Source organism: Aulonocara stuartgranti (genome assembly GCF_965226115.1).
Source record: "Aulonocara stuartgranti genome assembly, chromosome: 6".
Taxonomy (NCBI): domain Eukaryota; kingdom Metazoa; phylum Chordata; class Actinopteri; order Cichliformes; family Cichlidae; genus Aulonocara; species Aulonocara stuartgranti.
In genome coordinates, this window is record NC_138944.1 from 7,715,147 (window position 1) to 7,730,148 (window position 15,002).

The following is a 15,002-nucleotide window of genomic DNA, read 5'->3' on the forward strand; positions in this document are numbered from 1 at the left end:
CCCATTTATCCCAAATAAAATGATTTAGTGCTCCGAATGGTAGATTTTTTTTTTTACCTAATGTTTCGACACATGAGTGCACTGAACCGTGCTAAACGGCACGAGACGCTGCACCTTGAAAATAAATGCTGTCAAAGGTTATCCAAACTTTCCGCAATGGCTCAGATATTCCTGATAATAAGCATGTTTATCTGAAGCTGTGCACTTCATATCGTATGACTGTGTACGTGACAAATAAAATTTGAATTTGAATTTGAATTTCATAGCTTTATTAAGCCCTACTACACATGATTTTCCTTACATGTTTTGGAGTTGATCTGCAAAGATTCAGGACGTATCTAAATAAAGCTGTTTCAGCATTGGGTATCTGAGTTGTAGATATATAAATTTAAATGAATAAAGGTAAATAATGGGCTGGTGTAATAGAAGTGGATTAGTTTGAATTTGCCATTTACAAAACAAAGTTCAGTGCTTTCAAGGATTGGACTTCATCCTGCAGATTAAGAAAGGCTCATCAGTATTGGATCATCTGAAACATATAAACGAGTGCTGACGGGCGTTTTTACCCTTTTCGTTAAAATGGCAAGACATTTGAGCTTTTATTTCCCTCAGTGGAGTCAGCGGTGTTGACCTTTAACTCCAGACCTCACTCTCTCTCTGTCTCTAAGTCTCTCTCACCCTCTCTCTCTCTCTCTTTCTTTGCCCCCCTTAGGGCAAGACTTGCCCTTTGACAGAGGATCGGTGGAACTGCTGCTCCTCAACCTAACACTAAGAGTAGACAACAGTAACGTGAACTGTGTGTCCAAGAGCTGATTCTTGCACCTGTCTTATAACATAGAGTGGGCTACAAGCACTTCATACGTGGCTGATTTGATTTGTGTTTCACTGTCTTTCTCATGAGGTCACAAAGCACACTTCATTTCATAGTCACAACTTGAAATTTTAAATTAGCCTCAGGCGTGTAAATTCTATGAGATTTAGTAAAATAAATTTCAAAAATATTAGCAAAAGAAATTAATAATAGTATTTTATTACAGTGAAGAGAGAAAGCTAAAAAAAATCTTACATTTTTTAAAAGATGATGTAATTGTGCAGTCATTTAAGTAGAAAGTTGGACTAGTTTATGTAGAAACCAGTTTATTGTTACATTGTTTTTGCTTGTTTCTTAGGTAGTAGACGTATGAAGATGTTTATACTTGTAAGTGATCACGTTAAACAAATTCCTCAAATGCATGTTAACGTCTTCATTTCTCAGCTTATCTAATGACCGTGAATGTTAATAATCTCAACTTCGTCAAACGCACACACAGGCTTCCCCTACACTTCTTATTAAAGCCGTCATTGTGTTTGTATAGTTTCATGTTTTTACCTCCGTCTACAACTATAATCCCACATTCTAGTAAGTATTTCATATGTTTCTTTAACTGTGTTGCTGTAAAAATGATGTATTTGAGTTTGTCAAAACCCCACATCAGATCACGTTTCTCTGTGTACACCACACCGTCTGAATGATGTGGCACCCCAGCCAGCACCCCTGCTCTGGGGGCCGACAGCCCAGACCTCGAGGCCCCTCTCTCACTTTACTTTCTCTCCTCTCTCTTTCTCTCATCCTCCTCTGATCCTTATCCGGCTTGGCGTGCCCTTTGCTTTATAAGGCCTGCTGGCCTGCTCTGCAGCCCTACCACTCCAGCTCTGAAACACAGTTTCACCACACAAAATCATATCATCAGCATGTGCTTCAAGAGACAGCTGCATTAAATTGAGCATGTGTCTACATTTGGCGGTGGTGAGTGTTTTCCAGCCCTCAGTGCTGCCAGGCCAGTAAGCAGTGAACTAGAGTTACAGTTTGTGTTATTATTATCCAAAACAGAGGACCTCTGTGTGATGGCTCTGAGGCTAAATTAAATGGTTTATGAAAAGCAAATTGACTGTGCATAACATACATTAAATGGTGTTTAAATTTTTGTCCAGACCAGTAAAAGCCTTCTCCAGTAGATTTATTGGCTGGTGTTATTATTGACATAATTCTTCTATTAAGCAATAAGATGATTTTTATTTTAACATCTGCTCAGATTTCTTTTCCATCCATGGATGGAATGAAGAGACATTAAAAAGGGAAATATAATATATTTATTAAAGATTTGCATGTTTTCTTTTGCATTTTCTATAAAAGTCATGCTTGCTTCACATGACACAAACATCTGACACATATTAACCAGTTCTATTTCCTCAACAGCCTTCTGTTTTTAATTAACAACTGCCTTCATCTAACCATCTTTTTATTATTCCCTGTAGTATGATTTTAAAGGCTATGGAGCCTACTGCCCTCAGTAACGGTTAGCAGTCAATGAAGAAGGAGATAGTTTGACCTAGTTCATTTATACTGAAGGCAGTGAGACAGCCAGGCAGAGACAGGATATATCTGCTTTGGGGCATTTTCATAGCTGTTTACATTATGATGTCTTCATAGTGACCCAGTGAAGTATACTGACCTCAGCTGACTTTTATATGAGGTGGTGCAAGCATGCACAAACATGCGCTTGCATCAATATCAGCATACAGTACACACAGAGACACCTACATATATTTTGCATTTTCAATCTAAAGATATTTGTGCACAAAGAAATAACAGATAACAAAATAGTAATAAAGTTTATTAAACTGAACCACCAAGCCTTTATTCACACAGACCTACAGTCACCAGACACTTGACTTCAGTTTGTGGGGGGGCCCTCCAATGGTTAACAGAGAGAATTGCACCTTAGTGTCATTTCACTCACACAAGTTATACATCACCAGAGCACCATGAAAGGGTGAAAGTGCTTTCTAGCAGTAATTTTATAATCTGTTAAAATAGATTCATTATGCTGATCACTTAACATTCTCCCCCAAGCTTTACATGCTGGATTTAATAAGCGAGGTGTCAAACAGATCATGTCACAAATTCAAAAGTGTTATAAAAGCAAAATTGACTCTCTGTCTCGTTGTAAAGCCACGGTACTGTGATTCGTCTGCTTTCAGAATATTTAATGTTTTATCCTGTCTAATATGAGAGTGAAGTCTTTCATCTTTTCCCATTATGATCTCACCTCTCCTCGGAGCATTACACTCTTTATCATTCTAATCAAATCTCATTGCATACCTACTTTCCTTAACAGGCGCGCCGACTAAGCCTCACCGTGCTAGCTCTGGCATTAATAATTCACTGTACATAATAAGTTGATGCTGCAGAGTTTGTTCTCATTGATATTAGCCGAGGTGAGCATTCTTGGCCAGACTGTGTGACGCCAGCAGACCAGCATTAAGTGGGCTTTAATTGCCCATAATCTCTGTTGTTCTCTTTCCTCTCTGTGGAAGTCAACAGCATATATCCTGACTGCCAGACCTTAGCAAGGCATTTTTAGCTCCGAATCAGCGTGGGCCTCGTAAAAGATTTTCAACTTCATACTCAAAGGACTTGAAATTATTTGGGGAGTTTAATACCCTCTCATTTCAAGAGGGCACATTCATAATTATACCCCAAACCAAAATGGGTTGGAACACAGTTTCTTGATTTAGTGCATTTGTGTCAGATGCCATTCAATTTAACAATACAGATCGTTTTATATGCAGAAGACTACAAATCCAATCATTATCAGCCTAGATACAGGCTCATTTTTTAATTCATTTTTTAGTGCAGGGTTCAGGCCTTTGTTAACATTCAAGTTCAGGCCCCTTTATTTCACAATGATGTTCTTTCACTGATATGCTGTGGCAAAGGCAAATAACATCAAATTATATCCAAGCAGTTTTTATGGGCAGAGGAAAATAATGAAAACTAAGCTGGACTACTAAACCTGCATGTTGTAGATTCAGTGTAGAAGACAGTGTTTTATACCTTAACTGATGTTTTCTTTTGACTAAGCTGACTAAACATGTGGAATTTCTGCTACAAACAATCAAACAATAAGAAATTAAGGCTAAACATTAAAAATAAGTGGTCACTGACAAAAACCTCTAACCAAAATAAATCTTGCAAGATTTTTTGGATGGCCTTTTAATTTATTTATATGTTTACTCCTCTGCACTTGACAAAGATCACAATAATGGTAAATGTGTGAAAAAAAAAAAAAAAAAAAATATATATATATATATATATATATATATATCATTAAATTTGCAGATATTTCCTGCTATGAACATTTTATGGCAGATAAAAAAGTTGTTTAGACACATTTTTGAAAGCCATGGTTGTATGCATGAATATTGTCTCAGTTAATAATAATCTAAAACATATTAACATCACATTACATTTTGACACAATTCTAAAAATAAAAACAAAATAATATACCCTCTTCTATTCTAAATCACATAATAGAAGTATAGCTGTATATATACATATATATATACAGCTGTACTATAGCTATACTTCTGGAAGAAGACCAAGAAAAAAAATTGTCCAATCATAAAAGTCAATCAGGCAAGTTTAGTTTCTATCCTCAGCTAAATCCCGAGACCACCACTGCCAATTTATCCACTTATAAGGCCTTATGTGTCTGGAGGATTTCTAACGGGAATGTCCGTTTGTTTAACCTCTTCACGGTACGTTAACCCCTGTCAGGACGTACTCATCAGCGGAGTACAAAGGGGCTGAAAAGCTGGGACCTTTTTCCGTCGGTCGATCGATGTGCTCAAAAATAAGTCTGATATTTACTTATACACACACACACACACACACACACACACACACACACACACACACACACATATATATATATATATATATATATATATATATATATATATATATATATATATATATATATATATATATATATATATATATATATTTTTTTTTTTTTTTTTTTTTTTTTTTTTTAAGTGCCTGGAAGTCTCGACTTCCTGGAAAAGCTACAAAAAAATAATAATTGAGACAAAATTATGGTGAATTGAGTCAGGTGGGTTAAAAATATCTCATAGTTAAAAGCCACAACCGCAGATGTGTAAAAATTGAAAAGGTCAAAGTAAGTTTACTTTCTAGTGTCCCACATTTTTCTTGATATTATTCGTCAGGCAACATGAAGTCCGGATAATACGTGCATTGCAAGTGTCTTCTCTAAGCTGTGAAGTACTCTCTCGTGTCCTTTGGCTTTCTAGTTAAACCCACTAATGCCCGCTATGCGGGGTCTAATATTTCTCAATAATTTCTTATAATAGTTTAAAACACGTGGCTCGGGGACTTGTTGACCTCCTGTAATAAGCTTATGGAAAAAATTATCCGTGTGTGTAAGAAGCCAAGCCATGCCCAACGCTCAATACAGAAACAGAGTCAGACTTTGAAATAATGAAGTTGGTCATATGGTAAAATAAAAGAAGACCTCTTGTTGAAGAAGTCTGTAAGTGTTCAATCACAAGATTTTGTGAAATATCGAGTAAAAATAATATATCAGTGGCACCAGACTTTAGCCTGGGTAGACGAATTAAGAAATTCATACAGTGAATAGGGATTTTGATCATGTGAACCCTGATTAGAGTTTCCGCACTCGTTTTTAAATGCTTGGAAAATCTGCGATTTATATAAATGCTTCGGTTTTTGAAAGTTGGACTCATTTTCATGTGGTGTTAATCGGGGTCAGTTGTTTGGTCTTTCACTGCGTTTGAACGGGTTTATTTTTCAGGTTCTCACGTTGTATATTTGCCCTCGCCGAAAAATTAACAATAACCTTGTGTTAACAAATAGCTACTCTTACAAATGAGATTAGCAGTACTTTAGAATGGCCAGTTACAAATCTCATTACATTTGCGCCATAATAATAAATCAAAATCCATCAAAGCAAGTCATGTGAGTTTCCCCCTCAGTTTGTTTTCAAGTCATTCAGGTTGGCCCCCGCAAAATGCGTGCAACGTTTCAGCTTATGAGTTATTATCTATAAATAACAAAAATATCTCTTTTAGAATCGGTATCTCTCTCTCATCACCCAGCATCAGACCTTTTATCTTAAACGATTGGATGAGAAAGAATAAGAGGAGTGAGAATAAACGCAGCGATAGGCGATATGTATAGGCCTTCTCCATTCTCCTGTCGTCAATTAGCTGGAGCTGAGTAAATCGAGATGGTGGTTCGGACTGTCTCGCCAAAATAGCGCAGTGTATTTATCAAAGAGTCCAGTGTAAATCCAGATCCTTCCACATTCACAAAGAATTTAGACCAAACGCAAAGGCGCACTCAATCCATGACCAGTTTACTACAAACGCACAAGTTTTTATGGCATCCTGTCTGGTCATCACGGAATCTACCAGATTCTCTCCATGCTTAAATAACGTGATTATTATGACGTGTCGGATATTAAAATGCCTTCTCTCGTATACTGATAGCAGTTTACTGCATGTGGCGAATAAAAGTTGATGATGATGATGATTTTGGCTTTTTGGTGGCGCGTCTTTTCCGTTTTGTTCCAGATTTGATGACGTCCACTCAAAACCTAAACCAACACATGTTATACAGGCAGGTTTACACTCTGTTCACAATGCAATAACAGTGCCGATTTGGCTAAATAAATAAATAAAACAAGACGTATGTCAATTTAAATCACAAAATTACTATATTAATACAAAATATATGTTACAATAGACAATAAAATATTGTAGTACAGCCTTGTTCAGATAAATGTCTTTCAGTTTATTGGAGTTATCACCAGTAGTAGCTCCTATCCCTCCTTTGACCCAAACACTCTCACTTGCAAGCAAAGTAAAATAAATCTTTAAGAGAACTCACCAAACTAAGTGTTCAGAGCATTTTGGGATTTATGATGCATGTTTTCATGTACCCCACCTAATGTTCTCGAAGAACAGTGTGAACAAGGAAAAAGTCTTTTTTTTAAAAAAAAATATTCCTATAATCATCTTTTTTTTTCATCAAGTTAGAATCCAAAAGGATTTCTGACTTTCAAAATGTTATGCTCAATGATAAGACAGCAGCTTGTTAATAAATCATATAACAGTTCATACATGTGAAAACATTTAATGTAATACTGTGACTGATCTGTTACAGTATTACTTAAGAGTCTAATTTACATAAATTTTTAACACCTTGAAAATAACGTTTTTTATGTTTTCTAGTTTTCTGTTGATATTTTTCTTTGATAAAAACTCTAAAAATCAATCTTCATTAAATATGTAGTGCAATTTTATCATTGATTTAAACAATTTATTACGTATATCCTATAGAGATTTTTTCTTTTATTTCTTTGAAATTTGTAACAAAAGCATAATTCATTGGTAGTTGTTTTTTGTGTGACCAAATAATGTAGTTAAATAGAACTTGACATGCATAGAAAATTAAAGAAAAAGAAGAGGCCTTGTGAAATAGAGTAGATGAAACTGGGCCGGGGTTGCATTCAGTTCAGTTAAATGTGTAGAAAAGGCAGAGCTAAACTAACCTGAAGCGACATAAAATCGTAAAGAGCCTGCTTGTGTGCATGTGTGAGTTCATTTGCGTGTGTGTTAGTGAATGAAGGATTGGAGTGCGTGTGTGTGTGTGTGTCTTCGTTTGATGCCAGGCTGCACTCTTGTTTTCTTCAGTCTTGTCACGCAACACTCCTCAAAGCCCCGCCCTACTTCCACTACTACACTTCCTGAGTGGGTGTGGAGTCCTCCTGACCTACCGTCAAAAACACACAACACACACACGTAGTTGAGCAGGAGTGGGGGGGAAGACATGCAGACATTTGAGGAATGGCCTATATTCAATGACTCGCAGGCTAAAATGATTACAATATGATGTCAGTATATGCTGTTGGCAGAGATTGGTCCATTTTTAGACCCTTTAATTGTGCTGTTACTGCGCAATACAATGAGTACAGGAATCTCCTTATTCTGACCCTGACGCTCCTGGGGTAAAATGATCATGCAGGCGTGCAATACCCTGATGCACAGGCCCTAACCTTCTTCACTACTTGATGGGGAATTTACTGTATGGATCATCAAGGAGAAACTAACTGACAGGGCACTAGAATCAAGAAGCTAGGCTGCTTGCAGTGAACACATCTTTCTTATGTCTAATGTTTTATTGGAAAAATGGTAAATAGACAGGTTGTTATGGCAGTTTTCTACTCTACCTGAGCACTCAAAGCGCTGTACACAACATGCCTCATTCAACCATTCACACCCATACAAGTGCTTTTCTTTTTTCTATGCTTAAGGGCTTTCTATCTGACATTCACACACATTTACAATGATGGATGCATCAAAAAGCAGCTTGGGGTTACTATCATGCTCAGAGTGGAACATGCAGCCTCGAGCAGCTAGGGATTGAAAAATCAATTTTTATCGATAAATAGAGATTTATGAAATTCTATGAAAAACTGGAATTGCCAAAGTAGCAAAATGTCAAGAATCTAAATCAAGTCCAGTATCTCTAGACTACAGAAGAAGTCTGTAGTACAGAAGGGCTACTGGGGGGGGGATGTATTTTTTTCTCTCTCAGAATTCTGAAATAAAAGACGTCCCCACTTTTTTTCTTTTTCCAGTGGCCGTAATCCTCTTCCGTACTAGTCCTTCTTCATATTTTGAGAATTAAAGTATAACTAACTACTAACTGCTTTTAACGCTAAAAAAATGTTTTGTTTTAAAAGAAACCTTTAAAACAGCCTTTGAGTTGTTTTAACTCTCTACATTCCCGGGGCCAGAGTTTTGCTAGATAAGTACACGATAAAAAAAAAAAACATCATTTCATCATCATCATTTCCACAAGATTATTCTGCAGGGTATTGAGGAGTGTACTCTATATTTCTGTATATGTGTGTTTGTGTGTAAGAGACACGATTAGATACATGGAGGCCTGCAGAGCTCTGCCATGAGTATTCTGACTGATGATTGGATGACTCTACACAGTTTCCTCTCTCACCGCAGGTTCCTGGCCTTTGTCAAGACCCATACTGTCAAAAAACATTACCTTGACAGTACCTAGTCAAGATTGCGCACACGCACACGCACACACACACACACACACACACACACAAATCTTTGTTTTTGGCTGCGCTTAAAACCTGGCCAGCACACTTTAATGGTAAGTTACAAATATAATAATGCCCATACTAGTAACAAAATATTTTCTAGCATTTGTTGTTTTTTTCCCCTTTTTGTCTTGACAGAATATGCAGAAATTGAGGAATGCACATTAAGACAAAATTCACTAGATGGCACCAGAGTATTATTTCCAATGGCTCTTTCTGCAGCTGCCAAGCCCAGTTCTCAGACTCTCACTCATACTCTTTTTATGTGATCTATTCATTCAATAGTTCTTAATAAAAGCAAACAGAAAGCAAAACTGTTGCAAAACAAAAATGTCCAGACATTCACAGGAGACCTACTATGCAAATTTCAACTCGATAATTTCTATGCATCCAATCATTCTCTCTGCTTACCTTCATCGGGGTCGCAGGAGCCTATCACCAGCTGTCATATGGCGAGAGGCGGGGTACATCCTGGACGGTCGCCAGTCTATTGCAGAGCTCTCACATAGAGACAGACAGCCTTTCGTCCTCTTATTCATACCTATGGGCAATTTAGAGTCACCAATTAACTTAATGCCAGGAATTGCATGTCTATGGACTGTGGGAGGAAGTTGGGGAGAACATGCAAACACAGAAAGGCCCCGGCCAGATGGTGGAGTTGAATTCTTGACCTTACAGCCAGTCCTAACTTTCTCTCCACCGTGCTGACCGATAACTTCCAACTCGATAATTTTATTCTTGTCAGAGTAGCTTTGCATGAGTCACGGTTCAAAGTAGTCTTTGTCTAACTTATTTTGGGCCTTTGTTTAGCCCTTCATTTTATCCACTGTCAGTAGATGGCTTCCCCTTAGGGTATTCTTGCACCATTGGTTCTGTAAGGACTTTACCTTAAACCTCATGTAATAATATAATATAATGTTTTATTAAATGTCAAAGTCAACCATTATTAGACTTTGACATTTTGTAAAAGAAGCTGAATTGTTTAAAATCCTTTTAAAAGGGAGCAAGCCAGTCTTTGAGTTTGGACTGTTGTACATCAGTTATGTTTAATGTGAATAATAACCGTAAGATGGCACAAGAGTCAAAGTAATGCAGCTTTGAAGCCAGCCAGCTGCCCCCCTGAATTCTTTTCAGTGGTTGTCATAGCAACAGGTGTGTTTTTCTTTGCCTCCTGAAGGGTTTTACTTTCCAAGGCCCTTCACTCTACCTTCATTCCTATTTGGGGATGTTAATAGCTTGAGCACCACTCAGAGAAAATCACTCACTGTTCTCTCTTAAATTGAGCAGAGGTGCAATAGACCATTGAATTGAAGATTAGATTCAATTGCAACATGTGTTTTTTCTTTTCTTTTTTATCATATCATGACTTGCTGTGTTTTATTTCACTTATGCAGGACTGCTTTATTGGAATAAATGTAATCGTATTCTTTAATTACTAAAACAGATTGCCCCCGTTTAGTAACCTGTATGACTGTCTTCAGTACTCTGAAATAACAGAGTTTTGAGGATTGCGATGAAATATTTAATAATTAATAAGAAATTGAGTAATAGACTTTTTCACTCATATCTTTTTTATGCCTGTCACTTGTCCAGCTTCTTCGCTGCATGAATAATGTGTGAGGTTAAAATTATTCCACTACAAATGGTCCCAGCCTCATTAGCCATGTAATTACTTGTGTGATTTAAGTCACTCTTTCCCCCTTCCAGTGAACAGCTGCATTTAAATGGGGGCAGTTTAAAATCTGGAGTAGCCAGCAATTAGTGTGGTGGTGGGTTAGGTTAGAAAGCCAGCAATATCTGGTTAGTAGGTTGGAAATTTGACACCCAGGAATAATTTCAACTCATTTAAATTGGGAAAAATAGCAGTTTGGTCATACAGACAGATGAAAAGATGAGGTATACAAGGACATCTAGAATTCAAATACAACTTACAGAATTTGTAAAGTAACAGTAACAAAGAAATAATGTTGAGTATATACACAATGTGAAATGGACGCACTAATGAAGGGCAGCTGTAAGGGCAAGGTCTTCTCAGCAGAGGAGGTTACTGAGAATGGGTGTGCAGAGCAAGGAGACAAAGTAATTGTGTTGGTGGACAGGAGAGACATGACTAGCTATAAAACACAGACACACACATGTGATACTATGGGCTGGGAGAGGCAGAAAATAGTTAGGAGAGAGGTGGTGCTGATGTGTCAATGACAGAAAGCACTGATTCGAGTTCTTATTGTTGGGCAGAATGTCACTACTCTGAATCACCTGATATATTTTGCCAGTCTGAAAGGTTCACTATCTAAAAGAATTGAGTACAGCTTTGTGCTGATCTGATGCCAGATTGATTACACCTCAACAATTTTATAGATTTGAAAAATGAAAAAAAAAATTAAAGTTACAGCTCTCTCTTGCCATTTACACAAGGGCTACTGCATGACTTTCAAACTAACTGCCAGAGGCATTTCTAAGACAACTGCTGGGTGATGAGACATGGTTCCGGAAAGATTTCTCTTGGTGGCAGCCATCTGTATGATTATGGTTGTTGTGTATGTGCAGCTTTTTGGAAGCCATGACACTGGATTAAAACCTGATCTGATTAATGATATATCTTTTAGGTGATTGGCTGGATGGTTGACATGTGAGAAATCTTTGTCGGTGTTCTCCTACACATTTCATTCTGAAGTTATCTTGCTGAGCTTGTGCAAGTGCAAAAACAAACATAACAGATTTTTTTCGTACCATCCCAAAGAAATGGCACTCAAGGAATCCTTAATAGAAATATTTAGGAGAAACATGGTGACATGGCAGTTTCAACTGCATGGTGGTAGGCATAATGTAGTCATTAGCAGAGAGGATGGTAACATATCATTGTTCTTAGCTTACTGTATTGAAAATGTAAATTTGTATGACACTTGTCACCTGCTCAGGTGAGATGAACTACAGATGTTGTGTTGGAAGTCTAGATTAAGTGTTTAATTAATTAAACACTTAATGTTAGTGCCTCACCACTATATGATTTCTAATAGTGATAGTGATATTTGGTGATTTAAAAATCTTATATTACAATCTATTAGTCACTATTTTTTTTTACTTTTTGATCCACAAAACATAATCATATTTCTCATACATTTGTTATGTGTAGCTATTTATTTACTTGTTTATACTCTGCCAGATTCTGCTCAGATCAGTTGAGTGTTGTTTGTGCTTCCAAAGTGTTGCTAGCAGGAAAGTTGCAGAGTGACCTCTGGTGGACAAATTGCTCAATGTCAGCACTCATCACATGGCTGAAGGGTGTTTCTCTTGTCCATTGTTTACTTTTCAGTCATCATTCAACTGAAAATGGATATCAGTTTGTCATGTAACAATTTGCAAGCAGAAAAATAATTAATATGCAAAAATATTTTTTTAAACGTTTTTGTGGGTATAGACATCATCATCTTTTTAATAGGGACTGCTATGTAACTTTCTAAATAACTGCTAGAGGCATTTCTAAGACTGCTGAGTGGTGAGACATGATTTCAACAAAACACATTGGCTGACTAGTCAGCTGTTTTTCTCTTGGTGGCAGACATCTTTCTCAAATAGAACTTTATTGCTTAACAGGTGTTAATACATCAATAGGACAAACTCTTCTTGCTCCAATTTCACTTGTGTTAAATTTATATAGGACCACAGCAGCGCACAACAGTTGCCTCAAAGCACAACTGAGTCTCCACTATGAGAGTCAAAGTGCCACAAGGAATTATTTCTGCTGGGGGGGAAAGCAGTAAAATAAATAATCAATTTAAATGATCTTCTTTGTCTTCTTTGTGTAGCAGAAGAACAAACAACAAACTCTTTGGTTGCTCACTGTGCTAACTGAGCCATGCAAGCCAAAGTGTGTCATAGTTATGCTTTGACGGTTATCAGTGAAATATACAGTCACAATATTGACAGCTAATTAAAACATGCAATCTGTGTGGACACTTGACAATTTTTTAAAAAAGTCAGTTTTGCTGATTGTTTACAATTATTAGAGCTTGAATGACTTGAATAATAGCTTTCACTAATAAAACGTCCAGGTTCAAACTTTTTAAGTGACAGAGATAAACTTGCAGTCGTCCCCTCAGTAAAGTAGCTCAGCTTTGGGTTCCCAGCAGCCATCAATGCCTCCATGATTGCTCCAGAAAATGCATTTTTAGTTAATGGTTGTGAATACTATCAGGCGCCCAGCAGCACAAAAACACCTTTTTCAGTCTCAACTTCACCCTTTAGGGACCCAAGGACATTTTAGATTAGTTAGATTTTAACCACCTGTATATAAAAACAATAATAATTCATTTTCATTCTTGATTCCTTGATCATTGATTGAAGATGGCTCTTTCACAGAACAGATATCCAGTTAGGTTATTTTATTTTGATTCAAGGCCAGTATGTTTCTGTTTGATTAAGTAAGTGTTAAGTGCCTTAAGAAATAAAGACAGGTTACTCTGAAAATGGTCAGAGGCAAGGACTGCACTCAAAATGAGTAAGAAAACAACCACAGAAAAAGCCTGCAGAAAGCCTGAAGATCACATTAAAAACGTTAAAGTTTTAAAAGTTTGGCTGCTTCGAAGCAAAACATAAAGAAATGTCGCCATGTATTTATGAGAAGAAAAAGATTGTCAGTCTTGTCCCAGAACGAATCAGTGTTCACTGATCAGAACAGTGAACCTGTCAACAGGGTAAATGTAATCTTAAAGTCGAGTGATTCAGCTATCTTGGTGTGAATTACTTTTACAGTGACATAGACAAAATCCCTGTTTACTTGTTTTCTAGCAGTACATAGTCCATGTGCCAACAAGTTTAAGGCCAACATTTGTAAATACAGGTTTAGTTGACTGGTGCTGTTCAGGGGTCAGCCATTCTCTATCAAGACTGTGTCACAGTTCACAAATCAAAGCTCGTTTGACACCTTCAGTTAATAATCATCTCTGCTTTTGAGGCTACAAAATCCTTCATCCTAATTGGTTGAATAATGGTCGTGTAGAGGAAAGGTAGCAACTATGAACTATGAAGAGAGAAAATAGTGAAAAGAATACTCAAAGATCAGTGGAAAGCTTTCATTGTTTTTAACACTCACTTTCAATTTATTACAAAGATGTTGACTTCCCTCTCTGCAGGAAACGCTATTCCAAAGGACCAACAACAGCACAAACATGAGTAAGAGTAAACATGATTGCTTCTGACACTTCTCCCAGGTGACAGTACACAACTAAACACACCATGAAAGTAAATAAAACCATGCTGGTCCCTTTATTTGTCATTTATAAAGGTGGTCAAGGATCTTCCTACAGTAGTCAGGTATATAGGGAAGTGGAGGAGCACAATACAGAAGGTGTGTCCAGGATACATGGCAATCTTAAAGAAAGGAGGTGTGCTGCTCGATTGGTACACGGCTCCTCAGATTTTACTTTCTTTGGCTCTTTAAAGTAAAAGTCAGCATTTTCTGGGATTTTCTCTGGTTTAGGATATAAAGTTGAGACCACAGGAGACCGAGGTCTCTTTTTGGAGAGAAAATCCAATTTTTCTGCTGACCTTTCCACTCTCTTCACCAGGCAGTTCCTGTTACAGTCTGTGATATTCATTTTTATTGCTTCTAACTGAATTTCACAACTTTTTGTTATCAGATGAGATATTTCCTTCAAAAGGTTTATGACAAACATACTGAAGAAAGATCTACATGCAGATCGTGCTATGAGAGGATATAAAATATTTATTTTATACTGAGCCTTTTCATAGACACCTCAGTTCACCCGCTCTCTGAAAAAAAGACATTCTAGCTTCACACTTTTAAGGTCAACCTCTTTTTAAGCTTCCTTTTTTTCTCACTAGCTGTTCTGAACAGCAGGTTGATGGACCTTCTATGCTCACAGTCTTATAATATTATTAAGAGATGAGCCAATACTACTTTTTAAGATTAAAAATTAATTATTTAAATTAACCCATACCATATGGCAATGCTATGTTTGTATGTTTTTTCTATAAATTATTTTA